Source organism: Chrysemys picta, chromosome 1, assembly GCF_011386835.1.
Source record: "Chrysemys picta bellii isolate R12L10 chromosome 1, ASM1138683v2, whole genome shotgun sequence".
Lineage (NCBI taxonomy): Eukaryota > Metazoa > Chordata > Testudines > Emydidae > Chrysemys > Chrysemys picta.
In genome coordinates this window covers 54,939,978-54,967,313 of record NC_088791.1, presented here as the reverse complement: position 1 = coordinate 54,967,313, position 27,336 = coordinate 54,939,978, and the positions used below count along the sequence as shown (strand labels likewise).

The 27,336-nt window shown below is 38.1% G+C and overlaps 1 protein-coding gene across 3 annotated transcripts in view; it reads right to left on the bottom strand.

The window, feature by feature from the left end:
* Window positions 1–27,336, bottom strand: part of PDZRN4 (PDZ domain containing ring finger 4) — a 369,908-nt gene that overhangs the window by 277,181 nt on the left and 65,391 nt on the right. The gene's annotated exons all lie outside the window — the stretch shown is intronic.

Sequence of the window (27,336 nt, the reverse complement as noted above, 5' to 3'; positions counted from 1 at the left end):
AACACCACTCACCCACCAGAAAATCCTGCGATCACCAGAACATCCTGCCTCACTACCTTAACAACAGTGAAACGGAGAGGGAAAGAGACACTCACAAACATCATTTGGTTTCCTGAAGTTTCAGATTAGCACCACTGCAAAGGGACACTGGACTGTGTTTATCCAACCACCAGACCAGCTTCTTCTCTTACCCCCGTTTCCCTGGGCTTGTGCAGCAATGCTAAGTGCGGGGAGAGGCCACGCAACAGGGACAGGGACTCAATGATCATTTTTTATGCTGGATGTATGCTATTTTACACTATACTTGCTCTCATACTGTGCATTGCTTCAGCATGTTTACAAAGCATGCTGTGCATATGGGTGATAAGGGTATGTGTAGATTTTTGTAAGTGATCTGCTCTAAGAGTCATTTAGATAAAGCAGTGACCTCTTTAAAGCACTTTTAAGTAACTGCAAAGATTTAACACTAATTTTGTTAGACGAATGGCCTATTATTGGCAAATGGGTTATTTTTTTCTAGTATGTCAATCAGGTCAGTTCCAAAATCAATACATGCTATTGGTCAATTATGTTTCGTATGTCTTTACCCTTAACATATCTCATGAAGAATGCACAAGTCTATTAACAGTATGCATTGCAAATTGTGCTACACATTGTCAGGAAACAAAATCTCTCCATAGGGTAATGAGCTTAAATTCTTAGCTAAAAGAATTGTACAGAGGAAGCTCAGATGAAAAAAGTGGTAATCAATTACAGTAGCCTTTTAGCCTACAAACTCCTGGAACAATTTTGCCTTAAGAATTCCATCATTCCATGTTTAATACTTGCCAGGAGGATGGGGGAGGGAGCACCCCAAAAGAGTCCCTTCTTACAAACAAAATAGGATTATGCCCCACTATTTTGATTATGCGAGATAAATGGTACATCTACTCAGATAACAGGTTTGACAGAAGAGTGGTGAGAATTCATCTTACCTTACATTTCCCAGAATCTTCAACACAGATGAAAACCAGCTTACTATCAAGTTTACAAAGCCTCTTTTTTGAAGTATTTTATAATAACTCTTCAGAGTAATATAAACATATGGAAATAGTGCTTCAAATAATGTAATGTTTAAGCTGCATTACCATGTAGCAATCTAATATGTGTCGCAACTATAAAGTTGATAAAAAGGAACTGAGGGCATATGTGTTTTTTCCATATTTTGGATACTCTCAAATGATAATCACAAGGCTCATTGAGGGGCACGAGCATTTTTTTCCCAATGCAATTGTACTAACATGCTGCATTTTCAATAACTGTTTGCCTTCCAGCAGCAAATGTGAATTGTCACCTCTGATTTATGTTCATTAATCAAAATGGCACATGCGTGTGAGCACAGATTCAGGTTCCAGGCTGTAGTCTGCAAATGTGATCAATCACAGCTGATTGGCATTTTGAGTCAAACGATAATTGTCGAAAAACAGATGCTGGTTTAGAATGAGGGAAAGGAAGCCCAGGGCCAAGGGGGTAGAGCTTTAATTGGCAAGATGTAAACACACACACACAAACACAAAAAACCCAGGTCGAGAAGCCTGTGAGTTGCAAGAGATGAGAAACCAATTATGCAAAAGCACAGAGAAGCCATTTACAACATCAAGCACTTTTATTGGCTGCTACCCCTACGAGCCAATTAAATGAATGCTACTGAAAGATTGCCATGGCTAGTAAGTTATAACCACTGGTTGAAATAATAGTTTAAAAGCCTCTGTATAGTTTCCATTTATCAGTCTGTGAAGAAATTGATCTCATCTAATGTATTCAGGAGAATAGGATTTTAATGCTAATTACTAATGCTTATTGCTAATCTTGTAGAGACTTCAAATGACCCCTAAACACAGACATAAAACAGCGCTGAAAGACACTGGATACATCTGTAGATGATCTGATAGGAGAATGTCAGATACACACTAAGATAAACTTGAGAAAAACATGGACCATTTGTGAACTCATTTAATAGAGATAGCCAAAGCACAAGCAGCATATAAACAGCTCATGCCTAGGAACTTGCTTCAGTTTCCCTCCACAACTAAGAAATTGAGTTATCTATCACCATCCCTCACATTCCTAGTGCCCCATTAGCTTGATCTTTCTGAATATCGTATGATATTCCTTCTGCAGTACATATGGTGTGGTGACTAGAAACTCCATTAGAAACTATAGCAAATAAATGGCAAGTAACCTACATTATACTGCTGCATTACCTCACAATAATGCAGCTAAGAGCTTGTGTCACTATTGACAATATTACATTTCAAAGCTCATATATATTTTACTTTTCTGTGCCAAACTATGCATTACTAAAAGATGGAATACTCCAAGAGCACCCATGGCAAGGGACTTACTGGAGGAAATTAAACTGTAAAACTAACAGATGCATTGTCTACCACCCAAAAAACAGGCCAAAATGACTCATTTTAATATGCAACATTGTTTCCACATCATTTGAAGTTTCCTGTTTTTTATGTCATCCATTTTTTTAAAAAAAAGCTCTATTTATTCAGCCTTTGTGGTACATCAAAGATAAAAATGTATCATTTCACAATAAGTCACTGTGTTTTTATTGTATTTTTTATTTTATGACTCAAGACAAGCAAGGTTAATAAATCTCCTACACGCACAAATCAGGAACATCAAGGAAAATCTGAACTGTTAGTAGATAAGTAGGGAACACAATATTAGGCTTCAAAGCAGGAGGCAAAACGATTAAGGTGACAAACCTGGTTATGAGCCAATTACCCACACTTCAAGCACACTGGATTTTTCACTAGTGTAGTAAGAGGCACAGGAAAATGTGCATGTAATTTTAGGCCCAGATTTGGGCATGCATATTTCCCCTTGGATTTAGCCAATTTGCAAGCCCAAGTGCCTAGCGGAACATCCATTTACATGTGCATGTACTCAATTTGTGGACCCCACTGTTGTAATTACCCATGTAAATGTAGCCATCTACTTTTTCACAGACAACTGAACTTCTACCACCTGAAAAAATGACCCGCAACCTCCCTCTCCAAATACTGTCCTGTAATGACAGCACTAAAAAGATGGCCCTTTAGCTCTGTATTCACATAGGTTCACATTTCTCTTTGAAAACATTTAAGAAAAGGTTTTCTTATCTTCAACCTGAATTTACCATAACCCTAATTACCACCTGTGACGTATGCCAAAAAATGAGCCTTCTAGGGGACATAAAGAAGTCCTCTTAGCAACTGATACATGTAACAAACTCTAAGTGAGGTTTGTGAGATCTTTGGGTTTTTGATTAATAAATAATGCAGTGTGAATTCATCACGTTTTTCATTTTATAATTGAAGATTTTACAATGCAAATTACATAAACCTGGAAGAACTCACAGGGATGTCTGTTCTGCCACATCCTCCCCTGACAAGGCACAGAGGTGGTAGTGGTGTGGAAGGGGTAGAGCCCTGGCCTGGGAAACAAGCTGAGGCCAAGGACCCATGAGCTAGAACTGCCACATCCTGAAGATCCCCAGCTGGCCATGCGAAGGGCATATACTTCTGTCCCCCCGCCCATGCACAAATGGCATAAGTAACTCCCAGTTGCCATTGGTTGTTTACCCCACATAAGAGTCCTCTGTGCTGTAACCATTTCCAATGGAGCTCACAGAGAACCCAGCTGCTTTGTGAAGGAGGAAATGAATCACAGCCTTCCTTCATTTTAATGTGTAATTAATGTGGTTTTACTCCCCTTCAAGCTTCAAAATTCAGGATCAGGTGATAACCCCCTTTCTGGTTCGTGCTTAGAGTGCCTTTCTTCCTGACTGGGCCAATGAGATTCCAGACGTCTTTGAGGAGAAATACTGCTCAGAAAACAGATTATCTCCAGTTGATGGCCTCATGGGATTCAAATCATCTCAACCATCAGCCATTTAGTGGCCTTGAATGCACTTTCCTGAGGCTTTGCACTCACAGGTCATCTTAATTTACAACGACCTACAGCAAAAGGGGCAATGGCTAAAGGTCTGGTGGTGGAAGTCTTAAGATCAATCAGTCCAACTGCAATAAAGAATCCATGAAATCTTATGCTGTGGCTCTGACAGAGGAAAACAAAAATTTCTTGGCCGTTCCACAGCATCTGAGAAGTCTCATACAGTGACCTAGTCCAGGTAGTGGATAATCTAGGTTGCCCACATTTGTTGACATAGTCAAGTTTTCTTGCTGTGGGCTCGGGAGCTGGCTATCTGTAAGGCTGCCTCTTTCCCTATACAATAGCTGTTAGTGGAGGCACTCAAGAAAGGGGCTGATGCTGGGAGAGCATCTTTTATAAAAAGGTGTTCAACTCTCCAATTCATATTCACCCCTCCTTGGTATCAAAAAGCTAAATGTGAAGAAGCTTAAGGGCATACTGCAAGATTCATCTTTTTTCCGATGGATGTTTGGGGAGAAATTAAACTGAAGGCAAATGGGTGATATGAAGAGATACTACAGTTTACTATTTAAACTGGGAAAAGGATGTGTTATTTTGTGAGCAGTCCACTATCTTATATATGGTATACATTTTATTTTCTCTTGTCTAATAGAAATCTGGAAACGCTCCCAGGACATGGGATAGGCATTTATTTTAATTTAATTTGATGTAAATAACTAACAAGACAACTATCCAAGCTTCTTGGAGCCCTAACACACCATTAACAATATAATTAAATCCAGTGGCATTTAACACGATCAGTTCAACAGGAACACAAGCCAGCCAACCATATACAAAAACTCCTTTCTGCCTCTTCATCTAGGGAAACATACCCTCAGCCTTCTCCAAAAATCCTCTCAAATGGGTGGCTTTTGCAGCATGCCTGAAAGGTTACCTAGATTAGACTATTTCAGACCAAAGGGCAGAGTACTATGTGGCATAAAATGAAATAATAATTATAGGCTTTATGTGCATCTTACAGTTTCATCACTGTTATACACAGAGCACTAACTACTAAATTTTCTGAGTTACCTGATCTACCTATATGTTCTTTATAGTTTGTATAGGATGCAAGTTCTTTCTGCCTAAAGCAACTTAGGAAGTAATGCAATCAACCTTCTCTTCCTCAGAGTCCAATATCACCAGTGGCCTACAGCAAACACTGCTGTGGTTATAATAGTTCTGAAGCTCAGAAGAGCGTCCATGAAAATGACAAGTAGCTATAAAAGTGATTGACATGTATTACAAAGCAGACTTTTACTGTCAATCAGCTAAGTATGACTCATTAATCACACTATAAACATCTGACAGCTCAGTGACAATAACAAATTTCCACTGAAAAAGCTGAGAAGTAGCTTATTAACATTGATCTTGTTTAAGCTGACATGTTATGTATTGCATAAAAAACAGCTAATAGCATCTCAATGCAAGAAAGGGCTGTTAATGTAAGCTGTGCTAGATTTTACCTTAAGGGTTTCCTTCCTTGTGTAACCTAAATTGGAGACATGTGGCTACTTTCATCCAAACCCTGTTTGCTGAAGAGAAGAAGAAACACAACATATAGTCAAATGATTATTCTGAGGGATGTCTTTTCTGACTGCCCTATTTTAATTTCAGCAATTTGAGGTATGTTACCACAATGAGATGATTTTTTTTTATTATTATGCTGCTGTCATAATGAAAAATTTCTCAGTAAGTTACAAAGCAAGTCTGACATTTTAGGCCTTTCTATTGATTTTTGAAGTGTCTCTCCCTAAGCCCCTCCTCACAGATCCTTTACATGGCAAGAGAAGCGCAGTGAGTTCAGCCCTTAGGCATTTTCAACCTGTTTTAACCATCCTAGAAGGTTCTGAGTACTCAGTGAACCACCAGGGATTTGACTGTGTACCACAAACATGGAGAGAGCAAACCAAATCATTTTATCATTTGCTGGATAAGGATCATGAAGTGCAACCCAAATGTGAAGAGGCAGAATATCAACCTCCCAAACATTAAGCAAGAGAGCTCACTTAACTATTTTTCTACTTAAATAATCCGAAAGTAGAATGTGTACAAAGTAACAATCTGGTCACAGAAACAGATGTTAATTCTTAACTTTCTAAGAGGAATAATTAGAGTTTATTCTGCACTCAATGTGAAATAAACTTCAGTATTACAAGGCTACTTCATAAAATACAGCCATGAAGTGCCAATGATAGACATGCATTACAAATGTAGTTAGTCAATTGCTACTGCAAATAAGATTTTTATGTGCTGTGTCAAGTCTAAGAAGGGAAGCTGCCAACAGGATGTTCTCTCTAAGGGTATGCCTACACAGCAAAGAAAAATCTGCAGCAGGTCCATGCCAATGGACTCAGGCTTGCAGGGCTTGGGCCGCGGAGCTGTTTCTTTGCAGTGTAGACTTCCAGGCTTGGTTTGCAGCCTGAGCTCTGGGATCTTCCCACCTCACAGGGTCCTAGAGCCCAGGCTCCAGCCCAAGCCCAAACATCTATACCACAGTTAAACAGTTCTATAGCCTGAAGCCCACAAGGCTGAGTCAGCTGACATGGGCCAGCCACAGGTTTTTCACTGCAGTGTAGACATACCCTAACAAACCTTTAACTTTGGAAATTACACCTCCTATTGGTCCAAAAAAGTCGGAACCTCTTGTCCTTCAAGTCATGCTGTAGGGCCCATTTCTTCACCCAGTCCCGTAGGGGGAAAAAAAGATATGATAAAGTAATCTACAAATGTCAGAGGTGGACCTATTTGGATCACAGACTGATTATTTTCTAGTTTGCGGTGAGGAGAAGCTGCTGATTTGGTTTCGTTTGTTGAGCGACTGTATTTATAAGGCTTTTGATAGATCTTTAAAGATATACTGTAAATCAAATTAAATAAAGTAAATAGGAACATATGTTGATGGTTCACATATGTATTGTTTAGTTTGCAGTAGACAGTAGTCTACTAGACAGTGCAACAGGAAGTTCACAGGAAGCAATAGTTCAACATAGAAGTAGAAGATGTAGTATGAGATGCAGTTATGTTGCCTTGTATAAGTGATGGAAATTATGATGTCTCAAAAAGCAGGATGGCACAAAATATGCATCAATGTAAGTAAGATTCAGCTGTTGATCACTTCAGTAGTTTTTCTGTGGACCAAGTATAATGTTTGTTTAGGAATGATTCATTTTTCTGGCCAAAAATCAACATTTGCTAAATGTGTGTCCAGATGATAGTAGTATGAAGTTTTTATGCAAATCACAAAGAAAACCATTTACCTCCAAGGTTTCCTTACTTACCTTCTTTCTAAAGATATATCCCTAGAGTGGAATTCCTTTTTCATACCTGTAAGTGTATAGGCCTTTTGGGAAAACCATAAGAACATTTTCACAATGGAATCAGTATTAACCAGAGGCCACATAAAAACAGAACTGACAGATAAACTGTAAATAGCTTTGGAACTATTTATATAAACCGGCTCTGTGTGGGTCTGAAAACCAGAGTCTCCTTCATCTGTGTACAATTATTAAAAGACTGGATCATTCAAAGCATGAGATTTGGATGGATGCCCTAGTTCCACTTCAATATTTCAGAGCAAAATAAAGAAGCTATGCAGTTCTGTAACTCCATAGGGATATATGCTGGATGCTTTAGAAACTAAAGCCACATTCTTAATACATTTTATCTTGCAAAAATATAAACTAGCAGCACAGGTTTATTTTACATTTGCAGAATAATGTGATTTTTAAATTTCAGTTTATATGCATGGTTGAGTTCTTTCTAGTCTATTTCCGAAATAGGAGTATAACATACTGTGATCAAGTGAGACAAAATATATAAATTGACTGATAGTTTATTATGTTATAGTGCAAGAGACTTAGTTTTATTCCTATGTTTAAACAATTATAGGTTATTTCTGTATGGTGTGTGAAACACATTTTTTTCCCTGTCATAATGGACCCATGCAAGCCATTATAGTTGCTCACAACCAGGTGTGGTAACATTTAGAAAGATAAAGAAATTACACTTTCTTTAAAGCTGTGTTTGAGGCCTAGTGCCTATATTCCCACGCTCTACAGTTTTGGGGGGACGTTTACAGGAACTTTCCTAGTATGCGTCATTTAAAAACTAAACCATCCTTCTACATTTAAAGAAACAAAAATAGCGTTGTGCTTTAAAGTTTGATAGCCTACAAAAATGCAATACAACTCAAAATTTAGTATGTTAAAAAACCCTATACCTCGTAACATAGGTGATAAAAATATTTAGCACTTAGTGTGTTCCGTCTTCTAATATTACCTTTCCCCTCTGAAGGAGGTAAGAAATATCATCCCCATTTTACAGAGATAAAACACACAGAGACTAAGGTCAAAATTTTCAAACTTGGATATCTAAAAATCCAATAAGTAGCCTGCACAGTTTATAAAAAATGATGATGTTTAAAAAAAAGTCCAATTAAATAAAAAAATCTGATTTTTTTTGCTTCAATCAGATATTTTTATTTAACTTAAATACAGATTTTTTTAAATAAACCCATTTAAAATTAAATTTTAAATTGACAAACTATTTTAAAGGTCTAAACTTATCATCTATTAAAATAATTTCAATTAAATACAAAAACAGTATTAAACTGTACATGCATGCTGCCAAGCTTTAAAGAGAGTCAAACCACTGAACTGGTAGAAATCACGGATTAAGAACCTGGAACCAGAACTTGCTGAAGTGCTAAACCAGCTTTTGACAGCAGCAGCCTGTTCTGCAATTGTAGAGAGAATATTTTCTTCATTTCAGTTTATTCAACTAAATCAGTTGAAAGACTAGTTCATTCAAAATTAAGAAACCAATTGGGAGTTGCAAAAGCAGGAAAGCTTGTTTTCCGCTTCCAATCTATGGATAAAAATTAGGTGCAACACGGTGAAATCTACTAGTTCTAAAATCTTTAAGGACATAGTGACCAGACACAATCAGAAAATACTTCCTTTGTTTAATGAATCAGTTAGTTTTAAATGCAAAACATGTATTAATAAAATTTTGATAAGAAAAAAAGTGTATGTATCCAGCACTTTTAAGATATATTATAATTTAATAAAAAAATCAAAATGCTGTTTTGTGCATTTAATTGAATTTTCATTTAAATAGAGCTTGATGCAAATCATAAGTAAAAATTTAATCATCTAGTAAATTAGAAATGCATCATTCACCATTTTCTAACACAATGAAAATGTAAAAATTAAGAATTTGAATAAATGTCAGTTAAACCGTATAATTGCTTAAATAAGTTTGTATAATCATAATGTATCCTAGTTAGAAAAAGGAAACACCAAATTTAAGTATAAAAGCTATATTTAGTTGCAAATCAACTTGTTTTAATTGTTACAATTAATGAGACTTTCCTTTCTTTGGAAAAACAACAAAAATACAAGTGCAGAACATGATTAAAACCAATTATTGAAATAAAGATTTCCTGCTTGCTGATTTAAATCATGTTTAAAATCAGTGGTTTCAATCAAAAGCACCCTGGTACCCGACTTCAATGTGAACTATGATCAGCATCTATGACAATCATACATCTTACTGACGTGGCTAAGTATGAATTTATTTGCTTAATTTTAGCTACTCAAGTTTGAAAATCCATGCCTAAATAACTTGCTTAAGGCCATATGACAAATCAATGGCAAAGGCATGATTTGGTTACTGGTTTTCTCAACTCACCGTGCTCTGCTCATTCCATCTAGTCCAACTGACTTTTATCAAGTTTCTACTGCAAAACAGGGGCCCATGATGTCTGCTCCAAGGCAGACTAACTTACACTACTCTTTGTTCCACTACTAATCTTATTAATACATCCTCTGTAATGAAAAATGGTTCAAGACTTAACATGGGCTCTGGGACCCTCTGGCTCATGTGTTAAATGTAAAACCAACAGATCAGTTTTGTTACAAAAAACCCATCACCTGTATTTTCTAAGCATTACTCCCATACAAGTCAGACAATCCTATTTCCTTGCACTGATGATTATTCTCAGCAACAGAGCAATATTATATTGCCCTCTAATGGATTATTTGGACCATTGCACAAGCTGGGTTTGCTTTTAGAAACACAGCTCAAAAAGTAAACACAGTTGCAGCAGAAATTGCTACATTCATTGTTGTTGTTTTCTTTCCTTTCCGATTGTCATTCAAATCTGAAAGAATAGGTGAGGAAGTTATGGAACCTTATATTCTCAACCTAATCATTGTATCCGTTGCAACATGAACTACAGAGAAACTCTGCGAAATTAGAATGCTTATACGTTTTTTTTTAAATACTCAAAGAATTGAAGTTGAACTTGAAAATTGTAAGTAAAAAGTTAGTTGATGATGTTGCCTAGCTAGTAGGTTAAATTCTCTGCTGGCCTAACTCCACTGACTTCTACTGAATTACGCCAGCAAAGAATCTGACCTATATTGTTGCTTCATATAATAAAAGAAACAGCGAAAGCTGGAAGTGCAAACTGCTGAAATGTGTATCTTCATTCCACTTGTGACCTCAACACTAATTGAAAGTGCTGACCCTTTCCAGAGGGAAGAGACCACTTATCGTCTAAGTACACTTAGCCCTAGATTTTACCAAATGGCAGATTGTGTGGAACTTTCTTCAGTGATTTTTTTACTTTAACGGATGTCCTCTGGGTATCGTGAGGAGATTATAATACCAGCACATACCTAAAATGATATACCACGTAGATACAAAGGATACATGGGTTCACACTACTATTAGGTTTGTTTAGATGTGAGTACTACTCTAAATATTCCTGAAACTGTTCAAATAAAGATTTCAAGCTCCTTTTTAGGTTTAATAAGGGGTTTTAAACTATTATAGTACAGTCTAAACAAAAATATGAGACACACACATTTTACTTCATATAAATGCATGCACCCAGAGAGGAAGAGTATTTGACACCATTGGAGGATATATTAGAGAATTTCATACTACACATGACAGCCAATATAAACTGAGAGAATGTTCAAAATTGAAGACCACAAATTAGCTATTCTTACAAAAGGGCATATCTCAAAGTCGTTAGCTCCAAAAAAAAAAAAATCACCTTGGACAGTTATCCCATATTAAAGTTCTTCAACAATGGCTTTCAGACTTGAAAGTTCTTTTTAAACTTCTTGCTGCTGCATCTTAAAATATTTATTCATAACAAGTACTTAAATAAAGCAAATGGCCTGACTTTTTGGAGATCTCAGCATAAACTGTTGCAACAGAAAATATGTGCTCTATGACTTCTCTCAATACGCTGTGAATTTAATGCTTGCTTGCTTGTTTGTTTAAAATGCTTTGGAGATGCAGCAGCAATCGGCAAAAAAACAAAACAAAGGTCAACCCCGTTTTAATGTGCATTGTTGTGCAGTTAGTAATAAAAAACTAAGGAGACCAGGTTTCCTTCATTGTACATTTGTCTGATTCCACATTAGTCATGGGAGTTGTGTGCACACCAGGGTGGATAAAAATCAATGATTTAAAAAAAAATCAGATTTTTTTACATTTAAATCGGATTTTTTTGATAAAATGCTTTTTGAGGAAAAACCTACCAGTATCTAAAGATAGTTTTAATTAAGATACAGAGATATCTCATCATGGAATAGGGATTATAAATTCTAATTCTATACTGTGAGGTAATGTATTCAGGTAATGTTTAAGAAAAGTTTTGTAAATAGGTTCCAATAGTTCATGGATTAGGGACCCAATTGTATGGGATTCCAGGGGCTTCTGGAAAGATTAACCTAAATAATCTATATATCTACCCAATGGGACTCAGTGTTCAGTCTAGAAGACACCATGAGAGATGCTTAGCTTTGCAATTCTCTAACTGTGGATAACATGCTTGTTAACAGCAAAAATGTTTTAATAAATAAATAATATATAGAGGTGAGAAATAACAGATCTCAACCCTATTGTCCCTCTGCAAATTTGTGTAAACAGTCAATCCCTTTCCTCTCTCTAACAGTGCAAAGTATCAAAAAGTTCAATGAATAGAAGATTGTTGGGGGTGGAATAGATCTGGACAAGGAGAAGAATTCTGGAGAGTGAGGGACAGGCAGTAGAAACAAAGGTGAAACTGTTTGAGCAGCATATTCCAGAAGTCTTGAGGTCTTTTTGAGTGTAGCCTTCATTGATCGGAGATCTACCATACCATTCTCTCACTACAAGGGAAAACCTATAATGGCAGCAGACCGTAAAAGAGACCCACTTTGGGAACATTTTAATGAAGTTCCTCTACCTGTGGGTAAGACAGGCATGCGTGCAAAATGCAAACAGTGCAACAAAGAAATACAAGGCCTGGTTGCCCGAATGAAACAACATCATAAGAAGTGTTCCTTCTCAGGAGGAAACTGCATTGAAGATGATGCAAGGAACATGCAGGACCTTCAGGTTGATAACATGAAGAATGCACTTTTATGTAGAAATCCATGATTAAATCGAGTCTTCCTGACTAGTGATTTAAATGATGATGTAAATCAATTTGATTTAAATCAAATCCACCCTGGTGTACACTGGGGCAAAATTTATCCCAAAAGGAAGATAAGTTCAAGGCCCTTTGCACTGAGGATCTGCTGCCCAGAGGGATAAGGAGAGCATACAAATCCTCCAAACCTCCCGAGCATGGCTCAAAATAGAAACCCTGCAGCCCCACAACCCACCAGAGTGTTATGGAATAAATTCCCTTCCTTCCCCAGTCTCCACACAGTTCCCCATACAAAGCCTGTTTACTTGAGTTACAGAAGGGAGAGTGAACATCATGTTTGGAGAGGAGATCACATCCCCATGTAATGTATTCCTGATTGCCATATCATGGCCTTGCCATTATTATGCAGATATAGACATGGCTCTGCAGTTAAAGTTGAAATCAGAATTCTATCCTAAACACTATCTTTCAGGTGTATTTCCCCTATCTACCAAACTGGAGCCAAGTCTGCTCCCATTGTAGTAAACAGCAAAACTCCCCTTATCCAGAAAGAGCAATGTTACATGTTTTAACTGGTTTTCAGTATGAACAAGATTAATAAACAAAGCTGTTTGATCTATTTAGACTGTAAGCTCACTCCAAACCCATCTTTGTTTTTTTGTTTCTTAATCTTGCACACCTGTGTCTAAGGAAATGGCTATGTACGTTACTGATGCAGAGGAGCATGTCTAGTGTTTGACCTAGTATGACCTAGTTTGACCTCCACTCACACTTGCATTACAGCACAACTACTTCATGCACCCTACTGCGCATTGCTCCAGGACCTTACCCTGGCACATATTACACATATGTCTGCATAGTAAACATCTTACAAGGAAGGAAAGCATCAAACACTGCACCTATTTGAAAGAAACAACTTAGACCCCCGAAGAGTGCACCTCAATTTGATATAACATTTTAATGATACTTTCACTACATCTCCAGGATCAGTTTTCAAATTATCATCAGCATGTTTGTTTGTTTCAGGTATGTTATGCCTTCAAGATTCTTAATGCTCTATTTGTGTACTTCACCAATAAAAAGAAAGCACCTATTATTAAACAAACTTCTCTAACATTACAATATTTATTGCAATGGAAAAAGAATTCCTGACTACAACTGTCAATGATAACTATCACCTTGTAACTTATCTACCAGAATAACATAAAATACACACTGTATAAATAAGTTTAGTTTTGGTTGTTGTTTTTTGTACATCTTTGGATCTTTTTGGCATAACATGAGCTAAAGATCAATTCAATCAAATTATGACCTTTAAAAGAGTAATTGTCCTAATATTTAGGTTGACTATTTACAGCAGATTTCTCATAATTGATCTATACTGTAGATTACCAGTGAATACTAAGTATTTGTTCCATACATGGTATTTCCAGATGACATCAATGGGAGTTCCATGCAAGGACAAGTGCAGAATATGCACATGAAATCCACAGTTCAGACTGGATATGAGGCCTTTGAAACAGAAGAGTTAAATAAATAAAGCTGGCAATGGACAAGCTGTCATTCAGTCCATAAGTTGCTGGCTAAAAGGAATCATTACCAAGGAAACCACCAAGATCTTGTTCTGTGAATGTAGTTCATTCAGTTTCCATGTGTGAAGAGAAAGATATAGAGAACAGGGAGAAAATCGGGAAGAGAACTGACCTTAAATCCCTGAACCTGCATATACTACATGAACAATGCTTAATACTGTCAGGGTTCTGGCTGATTGAAGCAAGGGCTTAAGAAAGAAAGAGAAAAATAGGCATTAAACTCCTTTTTTGATTCCTGAAATCATTAAATACACAGTATAAAAGAAAGGCAAATGTTAGCATACTAAATTTCTAATGGTGGATGACAAGTGACTAGCCACGGTTTACATCAAGGTGTTTAAGCAAATCACAGCAGAAACCTCAACTCATCTATAACCACGGATTAAAGCAATCTAAGTATATTTTTCATGATTCATGCTTCATTTTCCACCAGAGTTATTAGATTTAGCCAACATTTTTAAAACAGTTACACTTTATTCTTTCAATGAGGCTCAACTTAAGAGAGTTTAAAAACCACACACACACAAAGAACCAAATAACTCTGATAGTAAAATCCAACCATTCCACCGCGAAATAGAGATTTCAATCTAAAGCAATAACAATTCACTTTGGAACATTATACAGTCAAGTTTATGGAGGTTGGACAATTCCAGAAAAGCTATGCAATTGCAAGTAACAATTTTAGTCCTATTCTCGTTGAACTGAAATTTCAGCTATCAGATTTAAATCTGGGAACTAAGAAAACTGCTAAACTGGCAATGATCTTTTCATTGATGACACTAAGTCCAACCTGTGGTCCTGAATATAATGACTTCTGGCACCTCAACTCAGAAAGTAGACCCAGACCACCCAGAATCTGACAATCTATTTAGGGTAACTTAGCCTCGCTTTTGCCATGAATACTGTATCATTCCATATCCAGCTGTAAAATGAACTCTCCGTGCTCAAAATTGTGCTATTCAGGGTTTCCAAAGAAAAGTGCATTTGAAGAAGGAAAATATTGCAACTCGCACTCTCCTCTCCAGAGTTAAAATCAGACAAGTTTAAAAAACAGAACTCTACAGGCATACATTCATAGAGCCATCATCTAAACCAGTTTATGATAATCTGGTTTGGGATTTAAAAAATAAAGGGAGAACAGACATTGCATGTTTAAGAAAATAGGACTAAAACTACCACTTCCCATTTTAAAAATGGAATGATTGGGAAATGACTGAAATAAAATGTAGTAACAAAATCCCTGCTGGAGAGTGCTAAGCAACTGGCAGAGGAATTTGATAGACAGCATTTCCTCTCAGCCTAACAGACATGGCGCCTGGGAGAAAGATTAGAGTGAGTTGCAGCATGGAACTGGAAGCCAGACAGTTTCCTAGTATGTATTGAACAAACATATTACAGAAAATTCTATAAAAAAGAAGGAACTCTGGGAAAGGTGGAGGTAAACAGAGCACTCAATCCTACTTGTTTTTAAGGGAAGTATTTGAAATAATTCTCATGTTGTCAGAAACTTAAGAGAAACTGCTGCACATAACTGCAAAAGGTATATGAGAGAGAGAGAGATGCTAATACCAGGCTGGAGTGAGGTGTTCTGGGACTATCATTCCAGGAACAAGTAAAATGTCAGGCCAGGGCACATGATTTGGTATGACCTCCAAAGGAGCCATGAGAGCATAAAAACAGAGGCAGAGGTCTGGGAGTTTTACCCTATGTACAAAGAAGTCCAGCGGTTGTGCAGACAAGAGAAAGGAACGGGACAAAGAAGGAAAAGCTAGATACCTTCCCAGAGATGCTGTGAGGAGGACTATGAGTATTGTTGTCAGCAGCATTATTTATTTATGTATTATTCTTTAGATTTAGCCAATAAAAAACTCAAAACAAAACAAAATAATTCCTGTACCTAAAGCTCCGAGCACCCTGATAAGTAGTCATACGACAACACCATAGCAATGACCGCCTAGCAGCATGGAAAAAATCCTGGACAACACAAACTCCACGCTCCAGCAGCTTTAAACAATCAAACAATAACAAATTAACTCAGCCAGCCTTTCCATCCCACACCGCATCCAGGAACACACCCTCAACCTTTCCTACAAATGCCAAAGTTCAGAGTATTTCAGGCAAAGGAGCACTAAAGGCAACAGCTGTAGCACAGGAGCACCTGTCCTGCTTAATGAGAAGGGATTAATTTAATAAACTACATCTGCTCACTTGATCACATAGACCAGTTCTAAAGTTGGTCCTTTCAAGATAACAATAATCAATGGACAAAGGTCAAAATACCCCGATTCTTTGTGGAGAAGCTTCTTAGCCATACCATGGAAGCAAGAGACTTGACAGACTATCAGTCCATACCAACATGGCAAATCCTATGTTCCAATGGCACCTAGCCATTGTTTACTTCTACCTTAGGATCTTTATATAAATTATCTCCAATTTGCAGTAATGACTTCGAAGTGTCTTGGTTATGAATCTGAGTTATCATCTTTTCCATGATGAAATTACATTCCAGTCAGTATAATAGCAATAATTTATCCCACCTGCCGATAGTCTTGGTAACTACTCTTGCTGGATCTGCCCATCAAATGCAAATAGTAGGGCATAGCAGTCACTCACTCTCCCCTTTGTTTTCACATACAATTTTAGTACCCCCTTCAAGTTAGTATGAAAAGGCTGCAACTTGACTGTTTAGAGATCAGTTGTTCAACCTTGTTTCCTTAACACAAGTTACCCCGAGGATACTTATTCCCTGTTATGTCAGATCATCAGGACCTTGAAGCACAGTGCAGCAATCTCCCTGATTAAGATCTATACAGGGAAATTCAGTGAAGTGGATACTGTTTCTTTATTTTCTGAGGCTGCATCTTCATGCAGCTTTTAACATTATGAGAACCTTGTGCAATTGTTGGAGATGTTTGAGAGTTTGTAAGGGATTGTCCTTTAAACCCTACCTGCCAACTGTCAATCCTATCAGTTTCTTAGTGATTCTCAGTCTCTCTAAATTAGTTTCTCTGCTATAAGTAAAGTCAGGTGTAGTGTTCTTCAACATCTCACCCTTGTCCCACACTCTGCAATTTCAACCAGCTGCCCCCTAGCCACACTATTCACTGGTTCTGTGCAAAGTAAGGCTATGTTTGAAAATTATCAATAATAAGTCCCGGCTAAATTGCGGTTTCTGTGCTGTCATCCTCTCACTCTGCACTAAAGCACTGGTAGTAGTGCATTTATTTTTAACTTTCACACATGTGTCTATCCTACCATTCCCTGGGCAATGTGCAATTCATTACAACAATACAAAAATTGGGGAACTTATGTGAATTAAAAATAAATGAATTTAAGCACAAAATTAAGATTATAAAAGTAAATATCCCTCATCCAACCTGTTCTGGCAAAAGCTTAAGCAAACCGATGGGTTTTATACCATATCTTGAAATTCAGATTCTATCCGGGGAAGCAAATTTTGCTTTGCTTGTAGCAAAGTACCAGTCCTCTGATTTAGCAAATATTAGTGAGAGTCAGCTAATCTCGACTCGTATTGTGGTCACTGAACTCTGGGAAGATATAAGATGGCTTTAGGAAATACCACACTTCTGGAATGATAATGCGCTGAATATGGATGGAAATCAATTACAGTCGATCTAAACCAGCAGTCCAAGATTTGAGTTACTGGATTTTCCTTTGAACATCAGAAATATGAAACTATGGTGATAAAGAGAACTCCTTGATGTGGATAACTAAACCCCCATAAGATGCAAATGAAGTTACTATGTTGTTATTTCTTCCACAGTTGGAAAAAATTTGCTAGAATGGGCTCCGATTACATTTTAAGACTATGAACTGGTCTGGTCTGAGTATATGGGTAAGAACACTCAGCCAAAAAAGGGATTAAGCACATGAATGAATTCAGAAAGGCAGCGGAATTCAGACAAATGCTAGAACATTTGAGATATACTATAGATAGTCTATAAGTTAGTCTCTAAGGTGCCACAAGTACTCCTGTTCTTCTTTTTGCGGATACAGACTAACACGGCTGCTACTCTGAAAACTATAGATAGTGCATAGAATGCAGATCTCAACATTCTCTCTCCAGGAAGTTAGAAAAATTAAGTTATGCCTTGTTAAATGGAATTATTTCTGTAGATTTTGAACCTTCACTATTAGTTTATTGATGTGTTCATATGGTAGTTTAAGATACTCTCATGTAAAAATGTTAAAGGTAAGACATCTGAGTCAAAGGCATGTAGGATACACTTACAAGCTATTGATCAACAAATACTCACAACTTTCCTTCTTTTACCCCCTGAGTTATCAGCAATTGCAATTGCTCTGTAAACATATTTTTCAGATAATATTTACAAGGCAAAAATTCTGCTTCCTCAGGTTGTTCTGGCAGCTGCCGTCAGTGTATGCAGATCCTGATTTTTGTGCCCTATATTTAGGAAGCAGGGGTTACACTCAAGAACAGAGGCTCAGGAGCAGTAACGTGAGAGGGGTATGTGACTAACGATTAGGCAGAATTTAGGGATGTAAATTACTCCAATTACTTAGGTACTAGCAAGTATAGTTTGACGTTTTCTGGAAAATGAGTTAGTGAAGTCTGTAAATAAACAGTGGTTGAACAAGAGTAAAAGAAACCATGGAAGACTGGTGAACTTATCAGTACATCTCCATTTAATTTGTGCTGGTAAATAGCAATCGTGAATATGCCTTACTTTGAATTACCCCATGCATCACCAAAATCCACAAATACATGCTGCTTATTTGACAACCTAATCTCGTTATTCTTTCTTGTTTGCAGAATAAATATGCTGCATTTTATTCTGAAGGCAGAATATTTTAAATAGGAAGCTGAACTTCTGTTTTATATCACTTTCTTCATCCCAGTAACTAACCAACAGAAACAAAACACAACAACAACACTGGATAGAAAATATACAAAGTCAATTTAAACTTGGAAACTGCAGCATATAACAATGTAATGCATGCCTATGGGCGGGACATAACAGGTGGGGCCAGTGGATCCACCAATACTTCAGTGCATTGCCTTTGCCCCAAAACAGCCATAGGAGGCCTGAAAGTGAGATAATTCCTCGCTACTGTGCAGAAGCCTAGAACTCAGCCTGAGTCTGTGGGGCTAGCATTTGGGCCTTAGCAATGAATAAGAATGGAAGCCAGAATGAGCACTAGCATGCTGCAAAGGTATGCCAGGTTAAAAAGAAAATTGAGAATTCTGCCATTTCAGACCAATGGGAAGAGCAGGGGCTTAGTTCCTACTTTAGCTCTCCTGCTTACTTGGCTTCTCTCCAGCTCCTTCCCTTTCCCTGCGCCCGTGGCACACACACTTCTATCATTTGTCACTTAAAGCAGTTTATATTTTTAAATTAATAGCTATGGAGTACAGACCATGTTTTTAATGGCACTGAACCACTCCATATTTTCAAGGGATGAAGTATCAGGGCACACTCATGCTCCCAGTGAACATCACCTTTCCTTGCAAGGAGAAAAAAGTCTGCTGTGATATTATACTCAGACTCCTCCCCCTCAGGTTTTGTAAAACAGAATCCATTCATAAAGAAAGATATTTTTTCCAACTGGAAATAATGTTTTCACCAGACCCCGCAGTACAATACTGCAACAAAATAGTGGTTATTGAATTGTTCGTACATTATCTCTTTCAGAAGCACTTATTATTGACAGGATCCAATTCTAGTCACTTTATTTGTCAATATCTTTGTGTTGCATTCTGCGCACTGCACAAGAGAAAAATTCTACTTTTGGACTACCCAAGTATTCCAATGTGGGTAACATTTCACATAGTTGGGGTGGGTATTTTGATTTGTGATTTAAGAAGAAAATGCAAAACTATGGAAAAGCATATTTAAAAACACAGATTTTACTTCAAAGGGATTTAAAACAAATGTTGCAAATATCCACTGAAAGTGCACCAGCCAATGCACACCTGTTCTTTATTTTAACCATGACATATAAACACTTCCTGTGCATTACCCAATGAATATTACTATGTAATCCAGGTTACAGTACCTCTGACATGAGATAAATCACCATGCAGAGGGTTGATTTATGCTATATTAATGACTCCTGCTAGGATTTTTATGCATATTCTTTCACTACAGCAAATAGAGACACACCTATCTTGCAATAACATGGACTTTTTTGTTTTGCTTAGTTTACTCTGTTCCTTTCTGTAACAATGCAGGCTGTTTTCCAGATGTTAGCATTTTTGGTTAATTATTGCATATCTAGTATGTTACAGCTCACTCTAGTTGTCAACAAAGTGCATATTGCAATCATTAACACAAGCTCCTTTATTTTATTTTTTGCAATCTATAATAATGATTAATTACTGCCACTACAGACTTGTTGAATCAAGCTTTGCTTAAAGCTAATTTAACCAATATTGCATACATTAGTGTATGTGTGTGTGTACACACACACACACACACACACACACACACAAGCTGGATTTTTTTTCTCTCTGTTAACTATTTTGGGGGTTATATGTATAAGCAATAAAATTGTCAGTGTTTGTGTAACACTTACATTAAGCCTAGACTGTCAAAAGCCACCAGGACCATAGCGTAACTTTCACTACATCATCAGTAATATACAACCAGCACAGAGCTCTCTCTAATAGAAATTGCTGTGTAAGTCAGTAGAAAGATTGTGTAAGTCAGTAGAAAGACTTCTGTATCCATTACCAAAAAGCCATGACATCATTCATGTGTCCTCATCCAGTGTAAAGTTAGAAGCCTAACAACTTTTGAAGGGTTTTTTTTAGCAAGAAGCCAATTGTATCGTATTTAAACTCCAGATGTGATGATCTGTTAAACCTGAAGAATATAATCTGCTAACTTTCTGAATGACATCTCTTCAGCTATCACAGAGAGGTACAACTAACTAGAATCTCTCTTCAAGACAGCCTCAGCCTGCTTCATACAGGTCATTTCCTGTTTCACACTGGCTGCCTAAAACAACAATCCCACATAGTTCACATCTGTAAAATATTTCAGCATATGAATCAATGCCAAACTCTTGTGCAGCTGAAATACACACTGATCATACAAGTACTCTAACCTTCTGAGCTTCAGCCTGGATTCTTTTGTGGGTTTCAAATCAAGCTCACTCAGAAAGCGCTCACTCCTGTGAGCACAAAGGTTATTTTATTCCTTTTCCAAATGATTCCATACTCCTTTTTGGTTTCGCAACATTCGTTATAGTGCTTTTATTTTTTTTCCAGCCTGCTTTAAATGCATGGGTGGGGACCACATACTGCTCCAGAAAAGGAATCTCCTGGGGGTGGGGGAATAGCAAAATAATTTTGAGTTTAATAAAAGGCAAACTCCACAAATCTAAATGATGTCTTAATATTTCAGGTGAAAAAACTGTCATGACTTATTTCAACATGTTTACAAAATGTTCTCATTAAAAAATACTATACTGTGAATACCAGTGCACTCTTAAAGGTTGTTACAAAACTGAAGCAGCAGCAAACAACAGTTTGAATTGTATCAGGTCTTATTTATATATAAATCTACCTACATTGCCATGAGGATGGTGGAAAGACTCAAGAATTACAAAACATAGATGTCTGAGTACTTTAAAAGTTTCAGTACTGCTAGGAGGTAAAATACAGCAAAATACAACAATGTGAAACTGAGCAAGCTGTCCTCAACGATTTCACTGAAGCTCAGACAATTGTTGAATGAAAGATTTGTTGTGAAATTGTGCTAACATTGCACCCCTAATGAAGGGGTGTTTAGGAGATGACATGGGGAATTAGTACTATACCCTACACATGACTCAATGCATACAATACCTATGCATATAACTCAGCACATGACTAATTTATACACAAGGATGATCTTTTAAGCCTGACACCAAACCATATCATTGAGAGCCTAAAAGCACTCACAAGTTGGTTGACTGCCACACTCTGGAGAGAAGTTTGTTCTAGAAACAGTGAAATCGGTTGCAGAGTAATTGGCTAAAATTTGGACATTGGGGAAAGGACACATGACATACAGTGGTTGAAATACAGAGCTGACAGTCATAAGATCTGGACTCACAGCTTACTATTCACTTGTTGTGTGACACTATACAAGTCACATAGGACCCAGTCCTTCATTCCTTAATCACACTAGATAGCCTTTACTCACACAAACAGTCCCAATGGCTTCATTAAAGCCGTTGAAAGATTGGGCTCTTCAACACTCCTTCTCAATTCCCCAAACTGTGAAGTGAGAAAAATATTCACCTACCACATTGGGATGTTGTGTTAATTCATTCAAGTACAATAAGATCCCCATGTGAAAGGTGCTAAAGAATTACTATTACATTATTCAGAGGAAATTTTGACTATGCCTGTTGGGAGGGGGAGCAGATAAAAAAAGAAGGCGGATCAAAAAGATTTAAGGGGAATAAATTCCTTCTTCTGTCTTGCTGTTCTTTGCGTAAAATTATAAAAGATTTAAGACAGAGAATTAGCAAAGAACTCAGGCAGGCAATGGACGGAGAAGAAAAGACAAGAGTCTTAAGAATCCATTTAGTTTTCTATAAAGTATGATAAGGAAGATGGTTAGACTAGCTCTAATCTGTGCCCAACAATGGACAGAAAATGAGCTTGGGAGAAGGTGAAAAATCCACAAAACTAAAGGGAACAGTCCAAGGTAAATTAACCTAAATGAGCAAAAAGCACTGAAGGGGGGAAATAAGATCATCATTAGCTCTGGGACCAAGTCAGAGTTCATTCTGAACTGTACAAAAAGTAATTGTTCATGGGACTTGGTGAAAAAGACATGTAGCAGTATAAAGAACAGGGAACATATCATACAGTATCAGTATCAAAAACATGGCAAGAATCTAATGGTAAGTGCTTTCAAACAATTTAAATATTTAGTATTACGGGAAAGTTGTCCATGCAATAATACAGGTCCTAAACGGGGATCTAATATTGTGAGAGTGTTACAGACACTAGAGTTCTGCAGAGATTGGGGAAGGAAAAGAACATTCTCATCTACACTGGTTTATTAAAAACAGACTCAAAATTACAGAGTTTTTTGGTACTCTGAGGCACCTAAATGTAGTCTGACCTCATAAAACATTGATTTGTGTAGTGCAGAGTTTGTAATGGGATGTAGCAGACTTGTGGGATAGCCCTATGCTTCAATAAAACAAATCCTACAAAAATAAGATGCTAAAGAGTTTTAATGATCAAAAACATTGGTGGCTTCTGGATGGGAAAAAATATCAAATGTCATGAGAAAACAATCTTTTAAAACAGTCTTTCCTCTTCTTGATTTTATCATTAAGTTCTCTGTTCACGCAAAGCATTTTGTGGGATGACAATGAAAATAAACAATTAATAAGTATGCCTTGTGGGACACAACACCCTTTCTTGACACAACACCCTTCCTTAACTATCCTGGAAAACAAGATCAAGAAAATGTCTACAAGGCTTAAATGGGATAGACTGTAAAGATATGCACTATAACCAACAAAGATATAAAAACATGCCCCCCCACCCTAGTGCTTCAGGAACCAATACAAAATAAAGTAACATTATGCCAGAAATACATGGTCAGTTCCTAGATGCACTCACACAGTAGGACAGTAACAGAATCCTCAGACAGAATCTTCACTTGGTTGCACTGCACTGTTCTCCCTGGATACCTTTAAATTAGCTATCTCAGGCAAACTGCTTTGCACTGAAAAATACTACCACATCCTGATGAGAAAGAGCAGGAAAAAAAAGGTAGTTCAGATGGACCTTTTGGTGTGTCCCTTGACCGTACCAGAGATTGTAGAAGGGTACTGGCATTGTCTAGAACAAAAGGAGGATTATCTTATCTGCTCCACTCAGTCCTGCAAAGGTAAAAAGAAAGAGGTTAAAAAAAACCCTTTATCAATAAAGGAGAACTCATTTTAGTGTTATCTGTACAGTGGTGCTTGCATTCCTGGGACATAGGGAGACGGCCAAGCGCAACATCTGCCCCTCAGGGTCAACCATACCACCTCAGAGAGGCATCTGTCAAAGCTGCAGAATTTCAGAGGCTGGACAGCCCCACCTCCGGAGCCCATAACTTTTCTCTTCCAGGAACTCTGTCACTGCTCCCTAAGGCAAGCTTTGAGGTATACTTTATCTATCTTAGTTTCCTAAAAACTGAGCACGGTGGCCCTCTTCCCTGAGGGTGATCTGCAGTTTCAGTTGTATTGGAAATGGTGATCATCCTTACTAAAAGCTCCCCTTCACACACCAAGCATAGCCATGGTTATTCTTATTGAGGGTAAGAGAAGCTATAATCCCATTGGGTAGCTAAACAAAGTAAGGGTATGTCTACACTACCTGCCAGATCAGCGGGCAGCGATCGAGCCAGCGGGGGTCGATTTATCGCATCTAGTCTAGACACGATAAATCAACCCTCGAGTGCTCTCCCGTCAACTCCTGTACTCCACTGCCGCGAGAAGGGGAGTCGATGGGGGAGTGGCTGCAGTCGACTCACCGCGGTGAAGACACCACGGTAAGTCGATCTAAGTACGTTGACTTCAGCTACGTTATTCACTTAGATCGATCCCCTCTCCCCCCCAGGGTAGACCAGGCCTTAGTAACAGATTTAGCTGAAAATCCTCAGAAAATTCAGTCTTTATCCACAGATTGTGTACTGTAAAATTGGTGAATTTTGTACCAAACAACCTGAATCCCTGCTTTAAGTGAAGAGACTGAAAAAAACCTTCATAACCGAGATGCATTATGTATTTTAAAAAAAGTGATATCTGAAGCTAGGCCTTTAAATCCTTATTTAACCACAAGTAGCCTGATTTTCAAAAGTGCTGAGCATGGAGAAGCTCCCACTGAAATAATCATTTATTTCTAAAAACAGAATCCCCATGTTCAGAACTGACCTAGAGTAGCCTTAACTTGTGAACGTATCGCTGAAGCAAAGAAGGGGAATTGTCAGATGGATTTGACTAATTCCTGCTAGACATAACTTGATCCTCATAAATTGTTTAATCCTAGTAAAGCACCAAGTTCAGCTAGGGGCAAGATTTTGAGATGCTGCTTTGAAATATTTTTTCAATGTTAACTTTTATCCACTCTTAGTATATTTCTGTCTTTGTGGATTTTGTACTTTTCATTAAATCACCTGCTAAGCAAAAAAATACATTTTGCAGGTGACAAAAACAAGTTAACCAGCCCATGCAAGCTGATGAGTTTTTTCTTATCAATCTCTGCAAGAGAGTGCATGTTTTAGTTATGTGAGAAACTTTTTGCATAGACTACCTTAGATAATGCAGCGGATGGCAAAAGACTATTAACAAGCAATTTTTCATGAGTATAATAATAGCAAAGGAAACTATATGTTGGCAGACAATGGGAAGGGGAAACATAAATTTGTTAGTAATCCTGTGTTTTAATATCCTACCAGTGAAGAGTACAAGTTCTATGCTGGCAGAAGTGAGACAGTTACTACAGATTTTCATGCTAATGAACAATAACCTCAAGGAATATTGCGGGGATGTTCTGCGTTATGCCCACTGCAAAAATCTTTATACAAATGGGGTCACCACTCATGTGTTAATGTCAAGTTCACGGTTAAATGCTTTGCTGAATCAGAGCCTTAAAAAGAAATCCACGATTCCATCACTGTAATCAGTAGCAGCCGTTATTAACCGACCACTTATCAGCGAAGTTTCTCATGAACTAGAAGACATATGAGAAGAGCCATGCTAACTTCGATTGAATCAGAAACACAGGAGAGATTCCAATGTTTGCCAAAAAGAAGAAGGAGAGAAATCTATAAGGAAAGACATTTAAGTTTCAAAATTCCAAGAAGATATTCACACAAATGAAGAGGGGGGGAAATACAAAACATAAATAAATAAACAAATAATCAGTCAGCTGTGAAACTTACTCTAGGGACACTGTATAGCAGTGGTGGGCAACCTGCAGCCTGTGGGCAGCATACGCCCCATCAGGGTAATCTGATTGCGGGCCATGAGACAGTTTGTTAACATTGATCATCCACAGCAGCCCGCTGCTTCCCGCAGCTCCCATTGGCCAGGAATGGTGAACCGCGGCCACTGGAAGCTGCGGGGGGCCGTGCCTGCAGATGGTCAACATCAACAAAATGTCTCGCGGCCCGCAATCAGATTACAATTTCCTGGTGCAAGTGCTGGAGGAATGAACTAGGGGCAGAGTTCTTCTTGACCTGCTGCTCACAAACAGGGAAGAATTAGTAATGGGAAGCAAAAGTGGATGGGAACCTGGGAGGCAGTGACCATGAGATGGTCGAGTTCAGGATCCTGACATAAGGAAGAAAGGAGAGCAGCAGAATACGGACCCTGGACTTCAGAAAAGCAGACTTTGACTCCCTCAGGGAACAGATGGGCAGGATCCCCTGGGAGAATAACATGAGGGGGAAAGGAGTCCAGAAGAGCTGGCTGTATTTTAAAGAATCCTTATTGAGGTTGCAGGAACAAACCATCCCGATGTGTAGAAAGAATAGTAAATATGGCAGGCTACCAGCTTGGCTTAACAGTGAAATCCTTATTCATAGATTCATAGATTCTAGGGCTGGAAGGAACCTCGAGAGGTCATCGAGTCCAGTCCCCTGCCCACATGGCAGGACCAAATACTGTCTTAAACACAAAAAAGAAGCTTACAAGAAGTGGAAGCTTGGACAAATGACCAGGGAGGAGTATAAAAATATTGTACAGGCATGCAGGAGTGAAATCACAAGAAGGCCAAATCACAACTGGAGTTGCAGCTAGCAAGGGATGTTACAAGGCCCTTTACTGAATGAGGGAGGCAACCTAGTGACGGAGGATGTGGAAAAAGATAATGTACTCAATACTTTTTTTGCCTCTGTCTTCACGAACAAGGTCAGCTCCCAGACTACTGCGCTAGGCAGCACAGTATGGGAGGAGGTAACCAGCCCTCTGTGGAGAAAGAAGTGGTTCGGGACTATTTAGAAAAGCTGGTCAAGCACAAGTCCATGGGGCCAGATGCACTGCATCCAAGGGTGCTAAAGGAGTTGGTGGATGGGATTGCAGAGCCATTGGCCATTATCTTTGAAAACTCATTTTGATCAGGGGAGGTCCCGGATGACGGGAAAAAGGCTAATGTAATGCCCATCTTTAAAAATGGGAAGGAGGAGGATCCGGGGAACTACAGGCAAGTCAGCCTCACCTCAAGGAAAAATCATGGAGCAGGTCCTCAAGGAATCAATTTTGAAGCACTTTGAGGAGAGGAAAGTGAGCAGGAACAGTCAGCATGGATTCACCAAGGGAAAGTCAACCCTGACTAACCTAATTGCCTTCTATGAG